Genomic DNA, 19,880 nt, shown 5'->3' on the forward strand with positions numbered 1-19,880 from the left:
AGATAGCCTTCCTGAGCACCTGCATTATATTCAGCAGCTGTTTGTTGAGTTGCAGGAGAGAGGAATGGAATTTACACCTCTCACAAAATCCCATACCCTCCTGTCCTCACTGAATGAAACGTGGGACACACTGATTTGTACCCTGGAGGCTATGCCTGAAGCAGACCTCACCCCATTGTATGTTACACAGCGCTTACTCACTGAATGGGAGAAGAAAGAGGAAAGATCCCCCCCAATCTCTTCTGGAAAACTGCAGTACCAGGAAACAAGGGAAAAGAAAGGAAAGGAAGCTGAGGCCACAGCGCTAGCCAGCCAGCAATGCTTCACTTGTGGTTCATCTGGACATTTGCAGAAAGACTGTGCCTTGAGACCCAAGAGTAGAAAGACAGAGAAGAAGGACACAAGGGCAACACAGAAGAAGGCTCTTCAGACAACCCAAATTGCACAGGTTGCTGAGAAGGGTAATTCTGATGCATGGGTGTTAGATTCTGGGGCCAATTGTCATTTATGTAATTGTAAAAGCTCTTTTGTGTCACTGTCTAAAACTGAAAGACAAAGTGTATCTTTGGCTGATGGGTCTGTGACCAAAATTATGGGACAAGGTGACTTGTATTTATCCTGCTTGGGAGAAACTGTAAAAGGTGTGTTGTACATGCCAAATTTACAATCAAACCTTTTATCTGTGGCACAATTGGCTGCAACAGGGTATGTCATAACATTTAAGAAAAATGGTTGTGAGATACGTAAAAATGGAAAATTGTGTGCTACTGGTATATTAAAAGACTCCTTGTACATTGTGCAAAATGGAAGGAAGCCAAGCTGCAAGGCTGCAGTTGGCAACACGCCATATCATGACCAATGTGTACACCTGATGCACAGGAGATTTGGTCATGCTAATTTCAAGTATATAGCACAAATGCCACAGCTGTGTGCTGACCTAAAGATAAAACCCTGTGACAAATACTTAGATTGTGTAGTTTGCAAAGAATGCTAACACTAAAAGCTCCTGTGAGTAAGCACAGTGACAGAGTTACAACTAGACCTTTGGAAATTGTACATTCTGACATTATTGGTCCTTTTGCTCCAAGTCTTGGACAAGCAAGGTATGCAATGACCATCATTGATGATTTCTCAAGATACACATTTATCTACATCTTAAAACATAAAGATGAGGCATTTGAGAAATTTAAAAGTTTTGTGACATGGGCAAATAGAAAATTCCCTAGGCCTGTATCTGCACTCCAATGTGATAGAGGAGGAGAGTACTTTTCTCACAAATTCAAAAGGTTCCTAGTGGAAAGGGGGATAGAACAAATTCTTTCTAACCCTTACACCCCTCAGCAAAATGGTGTTGCTGAAAGAAAGGGCAGAACCTTGCAAAATGCGATGGAATGCATGCTTAAAGATTCACATTTATCTTTTAAGTATTGGGGAGAGGCAATATCTACTGCATGTTATGTACAAAACAGATTGTATAACTCTGTGATTCAGGACACTCCATTCCATTTGTTTTATGGTGTGAAACCAAAGGTAAACCATCTTAGAGTGTTTGGTAGCACTGCATGGGTTCATATTCCAAAACAACAGAGAAGGAAAGGAGGCCTCACAACAAAGAAAGCCATCTTTGTTGGCTATGAACAAAGCCAAAGGAGCTACAGGTTCATAATGGGAGAGAAATTGATAATTAGCAGAAGCGCTTCTTTTGCTGAACAAAACTGGGGGAGATTAAATTCTAGCTCTCCAGTTGATCTGACCACCACAAGAGAATAGCAAGGACTTGCTGATGGTGATCTTTTGCCTGATGAGGACATTAAACCAGAAAAGCAAACTGAAGATCTGTCTGATGAGACAGATGCTTCTCAGGAAAGTGATAGGAGTCAAAATTTAAGCCCTGTATTACCTCGCAGATCTCAGAGGAGTAATAAAGGCGTTCCTCCATCACGTTTTCAGGCTGAAAGAGTAAAGGCTTTCCACATATTCACAGAACCTGAGTCTTTAGAACAAGTGAATGCTTTACCACCTGAGATTGCACAAAATTGGCATTCTGCCATGCAATAGGAGTTAGCATCCTTGAAAGAAAATAAAACATGGAAACTGGTAAATCTACCTCCCAATGAACGCTGTCTAGGATGTAGGTGGGTTTTCAAACTGAAAAGGGATGCTGATGGCAAAATCCAAAAATATAAAGCAAGGTTAGTTGCAAAAGGGTTCACTCAAAGGAAAGATTTAGACTTTGGCAAGACTTTTGCACCAGTTACTAAAGGTGAATCAATTAGATTACTGTTAAAAATTGCTGCACTCAAAGGAATGTCAGTTCACCACTATGACATTCAAACTGCATTTCTCTATGGTGATTTAGACCACAAATTATACATGCAGCAACCCCCTGGCTATGAAAAAGGGGAGAATCTAGTCTGTGAACTGCAGAAGTCAATCTATGGGTTAAAACAAGCTGCTAGATCCTGGAACCAAAAATTAGATGCAAAACTGCAGAATTTTGGTTTTGAAAAAGGAAAAGCAGATCCATGTGTATATATGAAGAAAGACAAACAAGGCTGTATGTATCTATGCATTTATGTTGATGATTTGCTGCTGTTCACATCAACAGAAAAACAAAGGCTTGATTTTGAAGCCTGCATGAAAAGCCATTTCACATTAAAAAGCCTTGGAACTGTAACAAATTACCTAGGTTTAGAAATACACAGGGAGAAGGATGGTAGCTTTCTGTTAAACCAATGTAGTAAAATTCAAAAGCTCCTAGAGGATTTTAATATGCAAGACTGTAAACCAGTCTCTACTCCAATGATAACAGATTTTCAGAAAGATATAGGAGAAACTCAATTAACTGAGACAGAGAAATATAGATCTGCAATTGGAAGTTTACTGTACATTGCAAATCACTCTCGCCCAGATATCTCAAATTCTGTGGCCATTTTAAGTAGACAGGTAGAGAAGCCTACATCTACTGGAAAAGCAACATTGAAGAAGTTAATGAGGTATTTGCAAGGAACAAAGAATTATTGCCTGAAGCTAAATGCCTCTGGAACCGAGAAATTGCAGGCTTTTGCCGATTCTGACTGGAGAGCAGATGTCAGTGACAGGAAATCCACTTCTGGGATTTTAATTCAATTTGCTGGGTCTAGCTTAGGCTGGCATTCTAGAAAGCAAACACTTGTTGCTCTTTCCACTGCAGAAGCAGAGTTTTATTCTCTAACACAAACCTGTAATGAGGTTATATGGTTTAAACATTTGTTAAAAGACATAGGCATGGAAGTGAACCAGCCTATAACTGTTTATGAGGATAATCAAGCTTGCATTGCTATGGCAAAATCTGAAGCCTGCAAAAATAGGACAAAACATATTGATATTAGATATCAATATATCAAAGATATGATAAGCAAAGGAGAAATAATGTTGAAATATTGTGAATCAAAAGACATGATTGCTGATATTTTAACCAAACCTCTTGCTGTACCAAGACACAAAGAGTTAACAAAGCAAATTGGTTTGCATCTTATTCTGTAGTATAAAAAGGGGAGTGTTAAGATGTTTTCTACTACAGATTAAGGTTACTATGGTAACTAATCATTTTGGCTGGGTTAAGAGGTTGAATTTAATTGTCCTCTTTTTGGATGTTAATTTTTGCACCTGGGGAAAAGAACTTGCCTGGACTTGTTTTAGTTTCAGTTTCCCTTCTGTGTAGGCATGTAGAGAGTTAAGCAGCTCTCACTGAGAGCCTGTAAATATGTTTTCTTTCTGTAAATAAAATTATTTTTATAGAAGTGCCTGGTGTGTGACTTTTCTGATCTCTCCTGGGCCAAAGGCTTTCCTAGCAATCTGCCAACATAATTAATCTCTATTTTTAATGTTGATTTTTATATTTTTAAATGCCTGTTTTTATATATGTATTGTTTTTTATTGATTATCGTATGCTGCCCAGAGTCACTTTTTGTGAGATAAGTGGCTATATAAATCAAACAAATAAATAAATAAACAAATCTTCAGAAAAGATTTATTCAGAACTTGGGTCAGGATGAAACCTCACATTATACTTGTGAAAGTGGTAATATCAGTGGGGAAAAAAGGTGACTTTCTGTTTCAAGTTCTAAGTCCCCATTTGAGAATGTCTGATGATTTGGCCCTAAAGAAACTGAATCAGATTCATTCATTCATTCATTCAATTTATATAGCCATCCATCTCAAACCAGTGCCTCTGGGCAGCTAACAATCATAAAAAACAGCCAAACAATTAAAACAGTACAAAAGAAATTAAATATAAATACTCAAAATATGTTGGGCAATCCTGCAACTTAAGGTCTCTTTACAGACACTGCATTTAATGTCTATCTTCCCATCCTCCTCACCCCATTAGTTTTAATAAACATGAACAGAGGCAGGTACATCACAGATCTAGTTGATCTTTCAATGACTGTTTTCCCATGGTCAACCTTCTTTTCTCATACAGTATGGATGTATGTGACTCCGCTTAGAGTCCCTCTTTGGGGGGAGATGGGCGGAAGCAAAACTTAAGGAGGAAGGAAGGAAGGCAGGGAGGGGACCAGGATGAATGCAGAACTGGAATCCTGGATAAGGGACTGCAGAACAGCTTAACAGGAGCTGCTGTGGAAGGAGGAAACAGTACAGACTGTTCCACAAAAAAATGACCCTTCCTTTACCTGTCTCTGCACAGGGTGCTGGTTGCTTTGACTTCATTACATGCATCTGTGTGAATCCTGTAATTCATCATTAAGTCTTAGCAAAGAGATGGGCTGATTACTTACAAGGAAGACTGAACAATGCCTATCTCTTAGCTGTATGATATCAGTTTCCACTGTGGATACTCCCTTTTATTTAACATCTAGCCTATATGAGGAAGAATTCTGTAAAACATTAAACTTGACCCACAACCTCAATCAGTAACTTCCAGCACTTCCAAACAAGCAAAGTATTGTGCTTTCACTGTTGCAAAGATGTCACTATATACCAGTTAATTTCTGTCTGCATGCAACTGCATATATTATTTTGGCCTATGTATCTCACCTATGAAAGCTGACTTTTTTCCCAGTGGCAGCAGGAATGTGCCAAATCATAACAGAACTCAACAAATGGATTTGTTATTGGATCAATAATTGATTCTACTGGGCTGGATATTTAATAACTTACAAACCCAAACTGCTCATTGTCACTGTTCTTCATGACCTCATATATCACTGACTGAAACAGGACTGCATTAATCAGTCACTTTTGCTTTAGTATTGCATGTCTCAGCTTCCAAAGGTTCCCCACAAATTGGTATACACCCTCCCAGACAAACTGAAAAGATTAGGTCATCGCTTTCAGGAATCCAAGCAGAATATTAAAACCCCTTCAAATTATTCCAGGTTACTATTAAATCAACCAGTAGGTGATCACTTTGGGTTGATGGAAGGATTGCAAATTATATTTGTGATATCAAAAGAGAAGTAAAGATAGAGGCATCTCTTACACTGCGTGGAGAATATAAAACAGGTACAAAAATTGTTATATAGAAAGAGTGCATCATACTATAGTAAGTTCAACAGTGCCTCTACCTCTATGCAACTTTTTAAATTATTGCAAAAGCTGGTAATTTTTTGCAGTCATGGGATGCAGCTCTGGTGTTATTTTTGGTAGCTGGGTCTACAGGGGACAGAGCAAAGATCCACGATAGCATACAAGTGGATAGCATTTTTTTCCTGATGTTTTCTCCTTTGTTGCAGCTTTTGAGGTGGCATGGACTATGGCTCTCTAAAGGCTTAGAGGAGCTTCCTTCTTTTTCCATCAGAAATTTGGCAGGGAATAGTGCCAGTGATACTTAGAACTAGAAATGGTGGGTTCAGCATTTTTGGTAGCTACAGGCCATGAGTACCAACCCCTGACTTATTGCTGGGTGCTGGAGATTGAAACAACTAAATACTGATGAATTAATCTAGTATTATCCAACAGAAAGTGACATCACATATCTGTAATTTTATTATTCAACTGGATGGAAATCCTGCCCTTTTCTGACTGCCTTAAAAACAGTTACTGAAACAAGAGGGTGGGGGGAGAGCAATCACTGGCCTATTTAAATTATTTTTAGAAGTTGCACTATTCTTAAAGTAGTGTTTCCATTCATAATATTTCAAGATCTGGGTTACAGAACATAATGCAGTAAGTGCTTTGCCAAATATATGACAGGAGACTCTCATACTAAGAAGTATCTTTTTTGGCTACTGAGATTAAAACAGAGGAGTTTTTTTTTTATCTCATGTGAGGCTGCAGGCTGCTGCTTGGCTTACTGTCCCAGATTCTGTATCTTGATGTTAATTCTTTGGAGAAAATACAAGAGGTATAATCTTTGCAGGGTAGCTACATGAAATGAAGGTTGGAAAGCCCGGAATGGAATTTCATGCACAAAAATTAAAGTATAAACAAGTGGGACTTGCAGCAATATTATCTTTTAGTCTCACTACTTCGGTTTTCCACTGGAATCTTTAGGTATTTCCCCAATTTTTTTTCCTAATCATTTTTCCTACAATCTCTCTACCTTAGTATTCTTTCAAGCCTGTTGGTAACACTCTACTGTTCACTGTACTACTGTTTTAACTATCTACGGCTATAATTTCAAAGATGAATTATTTCTTAAAATGCAAGCAAAGTCTCACAATAAAATGTTTGCATGTGTGCACAGGGTTGGGGAGAGTGAGAGAGAAGAATCTCTAATTAGGGTCTCATTCCATAACTAATTTAAACAAATGTGTTGGAAGATTAAAAACACATGAAATCAGTATGCAGATCAAATTAGCATTAGAATTCGGCATGCAACTGAATGCTGGGTTTAGTCTAGGAGAAAGTCATAAGATATAATCTAAATACATCTACCTAAACTGCAAAGGTACATTAGATTTGGGACTGAGTATACAAACCAACCGCAGCCCCACCCCCCACCTACAAGAAGAACAACACAGATAATATTATCATATATGAATTTTCCAAATAGAAGACACTCTGGAGAGGGAGATAACCCTGCTTATGTCTACCAACTCCCATTTACGAATGTGTGATACTTATCTTTTAATGCAGTATGAATATATAGGTACAACATTAATACATCATATGTACTACACAATATTAGAAATTGGGGCTGAAACAGTGTTGCTAACTGTGGGTACAGCCTTACCCTAAACCAAAATGAGGCCAGCAGTGAGTGTTAAAGGTAAAACTCATTTTCTGCAATTCAGCCATTTGCTACACAAACATTATGCATCTTCAATCATCTTTGTGCAGTAAATACATTGTCAGTAGGAATGTATAATGAACCCTTTTCTAAAAACAATGGGATGCTTGGGTGTTGTTTAGGCTATAATACCGGATAGCTTCTAAATAGTATCCCTTTGCCAATGAAAGTTATCCATATGCGAAATAGTGAGCAAGCGATTTTGGATGGTTTTCTATTCCTGTGTAATCTCCCTCCTCAAAATCTTCTCCAAAGAGGCCCCCCAATTTTTAAAACAAATTTGGAGGGGCAGAGGGACTGCAGGGAGGAAGAAGAACTACTGAAAATCAATCCTCACACATACACACACCCCTACAGACAATTCTAGGGATAAATACTTACACTTGGCAGAGGGGACTGATGTAATCTACGCTGTGGTTGTTTTTGGCAATACACAATGAAACATAAAAATAGATTCTGCTCATAACATTAAGAATAGATTGCTTACTTCTAACGGTGAGAAGCTATCTCTGCATTCGCACATGTGATTTTTATGGTTACCCAGAATCCTTCTATGGAATTAACCTATAGCTAAGCTTTTAGGCAGAAAACACATCACTTTGTGCATGCTCAAAGACTCAGGTTCATCCTTGCTCATGGAGTAGATCTCCTTCTCAGGTGTCTATTCCTTGGAACAATGCTGTCAAGCTAAGAGTTTGCTCTGTAGCTTACCCTCCGACAGAATGTAGACAGTCAGATTTAGGAAGCTGATATGCCAGAAAGATGGTTTCTTTAACTCAATGAGCAAATTCCTGCTAGGGCTTGCAAAACCCTTGAATCACCTCTACAAACATCTAACTGTCTCCCTTCAATGTAAAATGCTAGCACCCTTTGAATACCAAGTGTTTGTAAGAAGCACTGCAGTTGTGTGGCTGGAACATCAAAAGATATAAAGTTTGGATAAGATGAAGATCAATGTAACTTTTGGTAAAAGTGTGACCTCAGATCAAAGAATGACTTTTCTGGAAAGAACTACAGGAAAGAAGGATCAATTCTCAGTTACAGGGTTCATTCAAGTTGATGTAATTGCTACAAGAGAGGCAAATGTCATTGATTCCAGGAATCTCTTGTAGGTTGGGAAGATCAAAGTACAAAAGTATGCATCCTTCAGGCCCATTGAAGTGAACTAACCTGCTCACTGGATTAAAAGGCATATGCTCATCCTGAACATTAGGCTGGATGAACTTGCTAAGCACCTGAGAGGTCCTCCATCCCACTTTCAGTTAGTAAAATAGCAAGAGATTGTGTCAAGAGTATAGATTGTATCAGGGATATAAACTCCTTTTTGGTAAACAATGACTGGACCTCCCTTGCTAAAACTGGGGAAGCTTTGACACATGGACACATGAGGGGGTGCAGACTAGAATAATGGACTATATGCAGAGGTTACAAATTTTAGAATCCAGGGATACATGATAATGTTTTTCCATGTCTTTAAATGCTTCTGTAGAATATAGCCAAATATGTGTCTTGGTGTGGCCAAGCTGGAGTTAAGGACACCATTTTGATAGTTCCCCAAATGTCTTGGTGTTCTTTTAGATCAACTCATCCAGGTGAGTTAAAAATTGCCTGTCATATGGGAGGCAGATGAGTGAAAATTTGTACTACTGTTAAAACCTCAGAACCATGAGCAGTATCACTGATACTGGATTACACTCACTTTACACGTAGCCACACATTGTCCATTTTAAGGCTAAGCAGGCTCTTAGCATGGAATGAGAGGTATTCTATGCAGTTACTTCCAAGGAGCATAGTCAAGCTGGTACCTTAAAGCTATACAACCTACCAGTGAAATTGCAATAGACTCTAAATGTTTGGTCATGTTGATCTGTTGTTTATGTGAGGCTTCTGCTGGATTCTTTTTGTCTTATAATAGAAGTTGGAGGAAAGAAATACTCTTCCATAGAAAGAGCTGGTAACTTTCTGGGCAAACTGGATAGTTGGGAAGGAACCTGTGAAATAGACTGGATGCCCTAAAGCATCCAGCTTCCAGCCTTCCATGCCAGATGGTGCTGTGTGATTCAGTGTCTGGGATTTCCCCAACAAGTATCCACTGCCACAGAGTTTGGAGTTGGATGCCGAAACATTTACATTTACTTTGCTGCAGTTTATAAAGATGTTCCATTCTTTTATAATTGATACTGTGGTCAGTTTTCACCAGATGTTTCCCACTGCTTTCTGTAGGGTGAGTAGAGGTGGCAAAGCCACCAATACCTACCTCTCTGAATTCACAGCCTGGAAAACAGAATCACCAACAGCTCCCACTGTTTACTGTACTTGTAAACCTAGAGCATTAGCCAGCCGTAGTAATTGTTTTGTATAGGAGCCTTGCAGTTGGCTACATGGGGCTGCCCTTGAAGATCACTAGAAGCTACAGCTGGTTCAAAATGCAGTGGCCTGAGCAGTAATGGGCACCTCTCACGGTGCCCATGTATCACCACTGTTATGTAAGCTGCATTGGCTGCCAGTTGGCCTCCAAGTGCAATTCAAGGTGCTGGTTATTACCTATAAAGCCCAATATGGCCTAGGGCCTGGATACGTGGGAGACCACTTGTCTCCGCCTGCTCAGAATGTTCCAGCAGAGTGGGTACACTCCAGGTCCTCTCCATTAAATGTTGCCACCTTGTGCAACTGAGGAAGTGTGCCTTCTCTATTGCAGCCCCTGTCCTCTGGAACAGCATCCCCCCCAGAGGTAAGGACTCTCTCCAGGGCTTCCAGAAAGCTCTTAAAACCTGGTTTTGGTCCCGGGCCTGGGGTTGATGTTTGTTATTGTTTAATTATCCCTCTTCTGTTTTGTGGATTTTGTTATTAGAGAATTTTATTTTTATTCTATCTTTCCACAAGCTTAAGGCTGCATATACAGCATTTGCTTTTCCAAATTTTCCCAACAACCCTGTGAGATAGGATGAACTGCTCTCTCCCAGTTAGTGAAGACATAGTGCCTGTCTCTCTATAGGAGGTAATTCAATACTATGATTGGTACACTTACAAAGTAAGGCTTAGAGACCATATTTATTTAGTTATTTTATTATTTCAGTTTTGAGGCTGCCTCCAGAGCGACTCTGGGAACTTACAACTAACTATGCAACATGCTCAGCAAGGAGGCAACATCACAGCCTGCTAGCACTATCTCCTGAAAAGGAAACATGATTTCTACTACTTTTTAAAAATTTTAGAGAGGAAGATAAAGAAGGTAAATAGTAGCAGAATGAGATTAGGAAGACTCAGCCTGGTATTTTTAAGAAAGGAGAAAGACCTCATTGTGACCACTGTATGAGTCAAAAGGAACTGAGTGAGGGACACAGAACTAGAGTTTAGATAGCTAAACACTACAGTATGAAAGATTCTGCATTGGTGCAAAATCTGCATATGTGATGCACATATTTCTGCAAATAAAATGAAACAAAACAGGAAAAAACAGAAACACTCTTCTCCTCAAAAACATTAGCAAAGAGAGGAAAAACAGCTGGGTGCAGACATATTTCCAAATGTAGGTGTATCAAGTAGCATGCCAAATTTAAGATGCCAGGGATCCAAGTCCTGGGCATCCCACTGCGGCAGACTAGGTGGATTTTGTGGGAAGGGAAGGTCCATAGCTCTGAGAGGCATCCAGATTCATTATCCACAAGGGAGCTGACAGAATTCTCAATATTTTTAATAGAAACAAAAAAGCCTTATGCACATTTGAAGACCAAAAAATAGGACATGTCCAGAACAGACATAGTACAACAGGCCAGAACTGCTGTCAGCTTCTCTTTCTCCTTCTGCAAAAGCCAGCCCATCTCCCATGTGCAACAGGGGTCTTATTCCTGTAATAATAATGCCAGGTTATTGAAAATCATTCCAAGACTGAACTGCAGGATTCGATATGAACTACAGTGCAAGGCTTTCACAGGTTACTCTCTCCCAGCAAGGCCTCCCTATAACATTGAAAACTGAGAAAAAAATGGTATTTGCTTTAGAATTTGCATTGGGAGATTTTAAAATACACTTTCCTAAATAATAACTGAGTTATAAACAGCAGGAACTATTGTCTGCTGCTACTTTGGGAAGTCTAGTAGCTAACTGTGGCTGTACCAAATCGATAGATTTTTCCTTTGAGCAGGTACTACTCCAATCTCTGAGAATATTTAAAGTATCTTTTCACTATGAATCAGGACTACTGAAGCTTCCTTCATCATCCTTTCTTAGCCACTTTCTTCCATTTGCCTTGCTGCTTGATTTTTAGCATTTTGCTAACAGTCAGACATCTGTCCATATCCATTTAACATGTCAAGTCTTCAATGAACAGATCCTCCACTACTTGGTTTTTTTTTTCCTTTTAACAGCATGTATTCTGCAAAGTGCCCCAACCTTTTCCTTCTTCATGGCTGTTGTTTTCTTTGAGAACATAGATGTGAGCACTCACCCTTCCTCTCAGAAATAGAATGCAGGGTATGACAATGACAATATGATTCCAGACATATGGAATAGACACAGGCAAGACCACACTATTCTCCCTAATAAATGATTTATTCATTTGCATGTCTTCCAGAATATGATCTCTGAAACCCAAAAGTTTCAAACTTTCAAGCAAGCATCCAACTGTTGTTGTTGTTGTTGCAGAACTGCCCTCAAATCAAGCTGCAAATTAAGTTCCCATGATAAATGCAGTCCAGAAAAACTAGTTTTTTAAATTCTAACCAGCAAGGAAACGTGCAGTAAATACCATGCATGGCAAACTACAGAACTGACAGCAGAATGGAAGTTTGAACTTGCAGTCAGCACTACTGCAGAGATGCAGCTTAAAACATTACCCAACCCAGTTTGATATCACACACACACACACCCCAACATTCTTGCTGAGAATTCTGAATATTGTTCCTGCCTTCTTTCAGGAAAAGCTGCTGACAAGAGAGAGTTGAGGAGAGAGAGCAGAAGTGGCTGACAAGAACTCAGCCTGTCTCCTTAAGATTTCCTTTGTCCATTGGAGGGGTATCTGCCATACTAGTCTTCAGAGATGGCATGGGGTTCATTAAAGCTCAGATGGAGAAACCCCAAATGCCACACTACCCAACCATGGTGGGAAAAAGATGGAAACATTTACTAAATAATCGACAATGTGTTGCCTTTCCTGGTATTCTAAACTCTGGCACCTGAGATTGTGAGACTGCCTCATTCTGGCAAATTGTAGGACAAGCCCTGATGTTTGAACAGAAAAATAAAATCTGAATGTTATTGTATCAGTGCATGTTCTGTTCCCTCCTCCCATTTTTTTAAGTGTTGGGATGCCCCCTGTGCTGACCAAGGGCTTCTCCCTTATGAATGATGACTCTTCCAGTCTCAGTAAGTCTATTAGTGTTTTCATGTTGGTGTGAGATGTCAAAAGTATGAGATTTCAAACTACAAGTGTTCCAATTCGTGCCAAATTCTGGCCTAACTGAACATTTCAGTCAAGCCTAAGATATAAAATACACTTAAGGAGACTGCACTATCCTGCTATCCCTCCTCAAACACAGTGAGATGGTCCATGTTCCACTCTCTTTCAGAACATGCACAGAGACTCCATTTAGCTTGCTGGTATTCATGACTTGGGAAAATTAGTTCAGTTAAACTGGTTTTCCAGCATAGCTTGAAAGGGAACAAGTAACACTTTTAGCAGTACGGACCAAAAGAGCAACTAAATACTACTCTGGGAGTTACACTGCGTGAGTCATTGGCACAGTGAAAGAAATAGATGAACCAATGAAGCAATCAAACTCAACAGAAAATCAACACAAGCTTCAAAAAAATGAAAATTTGTGCATAACGACGAAAGTTGCACTAATCACCAAAGAATTATTTCTGAAAGATCTTTCTGCTACGTTAGAGAAATAGAAACTTTTAGCTTCCTCTCCACCCCTCTCAATTGCTGCTTGAAAGAAAACTTTATGAGCAAATATTCTTTATCATTTCACATCTTTGCTCTCTTCAAATTTAGTTTACCAGAAAAGACTAGAATGGACAATGATTCCATTTTACCCCTCCAATCCTAGGTACAAAATTTCAGCTTGACAGTCCAGGATTACACTTGCCAGCAACGCACAAAAATAACACTGAAGGAGAAGGAATGATCTTTGGGGGGCCATCTACAAATCAGCTACTAGCTCTAGGTAAATACTGTTTTAGGGACTATTTCCAAACTGGAATATATGAATGCATAGCAGACTTTAGGGAACAATTCCAATGGTTGTTTACATAATAGGTTTTAATATTCACCTTCAAATAAACAAAACCAAGGGAATGAAAGAAATCAACATTCAGTGAAGTCCAGCACTACTGGTTATGAATAGCCAGAAAAGGCTTCTCTTTATGTTCTGGATGAAAAATCCCGTTTTTTTGTGAAGCAGCTTCGTAAGTCTCCTTCAGAGCTCTCTGATAGGTAAGCTGAAAAGTTAAATTATTTGAACTCTGCAATGCTGCTTATAGCATTATATAGCATCCAATTGACAATACATGTAACACCGTAAGCTGCTTACCAGCAGAATGCCTCAAGACTATAGTGGGGCAAAAGCCTATTTGTTTATGCTTGTCCTCCAAGACTGACGCCAGGAGATACTGCTTGGCCACTGATAAAAGGAAGCTGCTCCCAAAGAGCTAAGGCATGAAGTATCTGCTTGCCTACAGGTCACCACCCAATCAGCGACTACATGAAGGAACCAAGAAGTTGGTCATTTGGCCTTGGTAATAAAAATAGCCCATCCCTGAAGCATTCCTACCTTTAGATCAAAAATGAACATTCCTTATAGTACTTTCTAATTGTGTACAACCTCATAGCATGGCCATTCTTAGCATATCTGAACATATCAAATAACCAAGAACTTCCCTGAAATTATATTTTCACTATCCAGAATAAATATTTTGCACCGTTTACTTGGGCCTCTATAATAAATTTTGAATTTACACACCAAATTAGGCTGTATTCTTGGTGCTTTATGGAAGCATCCATGCAGTTTTCTTTGCAACAGTATGGAAGTGGTTTGCTGTTTGCAGGATATATTTCAACTTCCCAGTCTGTTCTGCAATCCTAATATTCCCTGGAAGCCTCCCATCCAAGTACCAGCCCAGCCTAATCCTACTTAACTTTCAAATGCAGACAAGGCTAGTCAGGTGCTGCCTCCTGCTGTGGTTATATATTCATAAGGAAAATTTACCCATAGTGAAATACTGATTCCAAAGCCTGGTTCTGTACATGAGATTTAAGCAAAATCTTTTTGGTGCCTGGTGGAAGCCACCAGCATGTAAGATCAGAAGGGAGTGATTACAGTGGCTGAGAAGGGAATCTCAAGTTTGCGGAGAGCTTCTAATTGCATGGCTTTAATAACAGGTAAGCTTCTCTTTGGTCTCTCCATCACCCATATAACTTACCCAGTGGCTTTTCCCCTACAACATATCTCTGGTAGATGCTAGAGCAAGATTTGCCGCCTCTTTTAAAATTCATGACTTATGAAACTGGGAGACTAGAGAGTAATTTGTGTCCACTATAGTTTCCTTCCAATCTGGAAGAGAAGTGCTGGAAGTGGCGGTTCCCATTCTCTGAAACAGATAATTACTTTGCCTTAAGACAAATATACTCTTTGAGTAAGATGGGCGGTAACTAAATTCAAAACATAAATAAATAAATACCTCTATCTTGTTTATATGTTAAAATGTGTATATTGTGTATATGTTAAAGCTATGAGAAATAAGCAGTATACCGGATGTTAAGCAGCGTAATAACCAAGCCTCTTTTCTTTTTTATAAGGTGTAAGTCTACCTCTATGTCATGAGTGCCGTTGAGCTGAAGACATCAGCACAACGGCACACATGACAATAACGAGGAAGCAGAGGAAGGGGCTCAAGATAAGCTTAGCACGCACAACAACAGCCACAGACTCTAGCCGGAGGAAGCAGCCATCAGCTCATAAAGGAGAAAGAAGAAAAGACAAAGGCTGAGCGGATCGCGAGGCACACCCAAGCTGTTAGCACAAGCGCAACGGAGATCGCCCAGCTGACAGCAATCACCGGCTGAATGAGGAAACCGATGATGGGCGATCCCGGGGCACCCGCTGGGGCCTCGCAACCCTTCACCTACCGGCAAGACAGCATGCAGGACAAAGGGGGGATGACGTAACCCAGGGTGAGGGGGCGCTGACCGGCGCGGGGTATTTAAACCCCGCACCGGCGCGCTCCTCTCACTCTCAGCTTTTTTCGCAACTGACACTACGTATGAAATAAACCAGAACCTGCTCTCCTAGGAATCAGCGTCTGTGTTTTACTCTGCGGTAGGCAGTGCATGACACTCTAGATGTTTAAAATAAAATACCTTTTTCAAAAAAAGTGAATGAAGATGGTTGTTTAAGATAAAAATTCCTTATTCTAGCAATTGGTATTCCCCACTTAGTTGAAAAAAAAATCAGCTCATAAAGCTGCAGTGTGGAGTTTGTCCCTCATGTTTGCATGTGCCTGTAAATTTTACTTACTTACTATCATCTATATGCCTCTTTAATCCAAACATGGCTCTGTGTGGCTTCCAAAATACAAACATTCAAATATAACAGCACGGAAAAAATAGTAACATGACAAAACAACAAGACCGCAAGAAACAGCCACTGCTTGCTCATCCAGGGCAGGAGATGCCCCCATATCTCACATCTATCCTCAACGTGCTCTGGAATCACCGGGTTTTAATGGTATTCTAAAACACCAGTGGGAGGAGTGCCATTCTGATCTTACAAGGAATGCTGTTCCAGAAAAGGGGAGCTACAACAGAGAAGGCTCATTGCCATGGTTTCAGAGATGACCCAGAGAAGGTCCACCCTTCCTGATCTTATTGGGCAAGCAAAAGCTCCCAGTAGAAGGCAGTCCCATAGATTCCCAGGCCCTAAGCCATGGAGGGCTCTGAAGCTGTCAATCAGCACCTTGAATTGTGCCTGGAGGAAGACGAATGGTAACCAGTACAGCTCTTGCAGTAGAGATGCTATGTGAGAAAACATAGAGGCTCTGTGGCTGCATTCTGGACCAGTTTAAGCTTCTGAGTGGTCTTCAAGAACAATGTGCAGCATATTGCAATAGTCCAAAAGAGAGCTCCACTTGAAAGAGTTACTACTTTGAATTATATTGGGAATCAGTTACCAGCTGTGGTCTTCAAATCTATGTGTATGCAATCAGGGTTAAAAATTTTATATTTTTCAAATTTAAAATCTATTGTGTAGGAAGGGAAGTGATTTACCCTTGGTCTCTAAAACATTTTGGATACCAGCCACTTATACTGTGCTATATAATACTGGTAGGTGGAGGATCAAGAGAGAAGTCCAGAAACCCTGGTTCCCTAATCCCTAGTTTGTCTGTCCAACTACACACCTGGACGCATACATCTAAGCAGCACAAAAGAAATATCAGGGGAATGGATATCTTTAAATCCCTTCCATAACTCCATCTAGGTTTCTTGATTATTTAAATTGCCTTAATTTAATGGCAGAGGATGAGATGGTTAGATAGCATCAACCGATGCAATGAACATGAATTTGAGTAAACTCCAGGAGACAGTGGAGGACAGGAAGGCCTGGTGTGCTGTGGTCCATGGGGTCACGAAGGGTTGGACACGACTTAACGACTGAACAACAAAAATTTAAATCTGTGCACAGTGAAATGAACATGTACAGGATCTTCATAAGTGTCCAATACATAGGGATACACATATTTTCCCGTATCAAGCAAGTTCAAAATTTCTGTTGATCAAATAATCTGTGCAGGGTAACTCCTTAAAATGTTCAGCCTAATAATTAATTAACCAAAATAAGTGAGAATAATTGGTATCCACAGCATTTCATGACCTAGCATAGTGTTTAGATTTAGATTACCAACTCAGAAGATCACCCTGAAGTTTATAGTTGCTTAAATAGGAGATGCTGCAACCACAGCTTTTATTACCCACGGCTTTCCCAAGGCTCTTCTCTTAAATGCATTCATCCTATTGGCAGCTAATGAAGATTATTTTTTAAAAAGTCAATCTGTGTTATTTGTGCTAGTAGTGTTATTTGCTTTTATTGTGACAGACTAGCACAGCTAGCACACTGGGAAAAGACAAGGCAGAAAAACCTTGGCAGTCAATCAGTAGGCAGTTACGTTGGCCTCCAGAAAACAGGGAACCACCAAAGGAGCAAAAGACAGAAGAACATACACTAATGTGTAAAGTGGCTCTTGTTATGTCATGTTATGCAAATGTAAAGCCAAACCCCCAATCTTTTGGTTTTTTAAAACCAAACCCCCAATCTTTCTCCCAAGATCCAGCTGACTACAGTGAGTGTTCATTCCATCTGAATGACAGGTCATCATATACTAGGTCTTCTAATCTCAGCTGCCACTTTTCAATATACACACGATTCTAAGAAAAAAACAGAGTTGTTGTTGTTGTTGTTATTATTGCCAAAAAAAAGGACAGCTTAAGTCTGTTTATGGCCAGCACCTACTGTCATGCGCTGCCTACCTCCGAGTAACACACAGACACTGATTCCGTTGAAGCAGGCTCTGGTTTATTCGTAGTGTAGATACAGTGGTAGAAAAAAGCTGAGAGTGACAGGAGCGCGCCGGTGCAGGGTTTAAATACCCCGCGCCGGTCAGCGCCCCCTCACTCGCGGTTACGTCACCCCCCTTTGTCCAACATGCTGTCTTGCCGGTAGGTGAGGGGTTGCGAGGCCCCGCTGGCGCTCCGGGATCGCCCATCATCGGTTTCCCTATTCCTCCGGTGATTGCTGTCAGCTGGGCGATCTCCGTTGCGCTAGCGCTAACAGCTTGGGTGTGCCTCGCGATCCGCTTAGCCATTGTATCTTGATCTTTAGTCTTTGTAAGTTGATGGCTACTTATCTTGAGCCCCTTCCCCTGTTTCCTTGTTATTGTCATGTGTGCCATTGCGCTGATGTCTTCAGCTCAACGGCACTCATGACACCTACATACCATTGTTGTGTACTCCTGTATTAGGGAGTGTTACAGATATTAATCATTTCTTATCCATGTTGCGCAAATTCAGACACGACTTGGTTGTCATGTACAAACACAGGGTTGCCTTGATTAGTTGACAACTGTGTTATATCCCTCTGTTATGCAGCTGAGGAACAGACACTCAAAACCGTGAATGAAGTGAATTTAAAGAGATAGTGGAATAACTCCCTGAAATGGATTATCACGGGATGTAAAAATTATCAATCTGAAGTCTCAGATAATCTATTATTTTTAAACTGTGTAACACTGGATAAAGTATGATGAAAAGGAGTCATAAGAAGAGTAGAAAAGAACTGTGATTTTTTTCAAGCCTATTGTTTCATAGAATTGTTTGTGTGCGCGCTCACATACATGCATTAATTATAACTCTTTTGTTTGTTGTTGTTATTCTCAGTGAAGAGAAAGACCTTACATGAGTTCATGTAAAATTTACACAGAAAGATGAGCCTGAGATTTGGCAACTCTGCTCAACACATGTCTTGAGAAACTGGTATACAGATACATACAGCTGACCTCATAATTCCCCTGTGAACTGCAATGTGAGGTGAATGACTAGTTTTATTACAACATTTTAAGCATAAACAATTTGCATTCTAAAATTCCAATGCAGGAATTTGCTTTTGTAAATTTTTTAACAGTGAATGCTATTATTTCTTCTTTCCTGTGTTCAGGAAGATCCCTGCATTTGCATGGTTTGCTCTGGCTGCAGCATGCAGTGTGCTAAGCAATTATTTATGCTAAAAGTGTTGTGGAGGAAGAGAGTTACACTTGCATAATGTGTCTAAATATCCATGCACATATCTATGCATGTAACACAAATTCTAATTTGATAAGCCTCAGTTAGCAGAAGTTTCCTCAGGCAAAGGACACGTGCACAATTCTCACACCTTACAATACAGTACTTTTCCCTTCAGCCATCTGCTCTAAAGTATCTAGAACACACTGTGTGACATGTGTTTAATGGTGAATATTCAAATCTATAATAACTCTTTATTACAGAGCTATAGAAAACAAGATCTGAATTATAGCTGGAACATCTTACAGTCTTGACTAGAGAAATAGCTAAAATTTTTCCAGTTATTTTCATAACTTCAGAGTTAACAGTGATAATCTGCCACTGCATCGTTGTTCCAGAATTGAAACCAGAAATGTCTAATAAATATTAATACGCTCATGCTATTGAGAATGACTGTGTAGTGCAAATCAGGCCCCAAGAGAGCTGCTCACCCTTTCAATAGGTTGTACCAGATACTGAGGTGGTTCCAGGATTCACTCAGCCTAAAACTTTCTCAAGGCCTGCTGGGAAAAAGAAACAGACAAAAGTTGATGCCCCTTTTGATAAAACCTGTGGACAGTACATACACACATACATACATATGACCTTAACTAAATTTGGATTTCTCAGAGGATTTATAAAATGGGCCAAGATTTTGTATGTGCCTCCCCAAATCCAAAGTATATACAATATATGAATATATAAAAATATATAAAAAGCTCAATGGTAGTTTTTCATCCACTTTTTTACTTGATAAAGAATGTCAACTTTCCCCTTTGATGCTTGATATAAGTCTAGAACTCTTAAAATGTGCTTTTAGACAAGATAATA

At 39.8% G+C, this 19,880-nt stretch overlaps 1 protein-coding gene across 1 annotated transcript in view; it reads right to left on the reverse strand.

Moving 5' to 3' along the window:
• The window catches only part of MAP2 (microtubule associated protein 2), a 263,185-nt gene that overhangs the window by 168,133 nt on the left and 75,172 nt on the right, over positions 1 to 19,880 (reverse strand). The window contains exon 3 of the mRNA XM_063317930.1: positions 19,502 to 19,570. The gene's annotated coding sequence lies outside the window, so the exon portion shown is untranslated. The remainder of the gene's footprint in view (positions 1 to 19,501; positions 19,571 to 19,880) is intronic.

This window comes from Candoia aspera, chromosome 1 (assembly GCF_035149785.1).
Source record: "Candoia aspera isolate rCanAsp1 chromosome 1, rCanAsp1.hap2, whole genome shotgun sequence".
Taxonomy (NCBI): Eukaryota; Metazoa; Chordata; class Lepidosauria; order Squamata; family Boidae; genus Candoia; species Candoia aspera.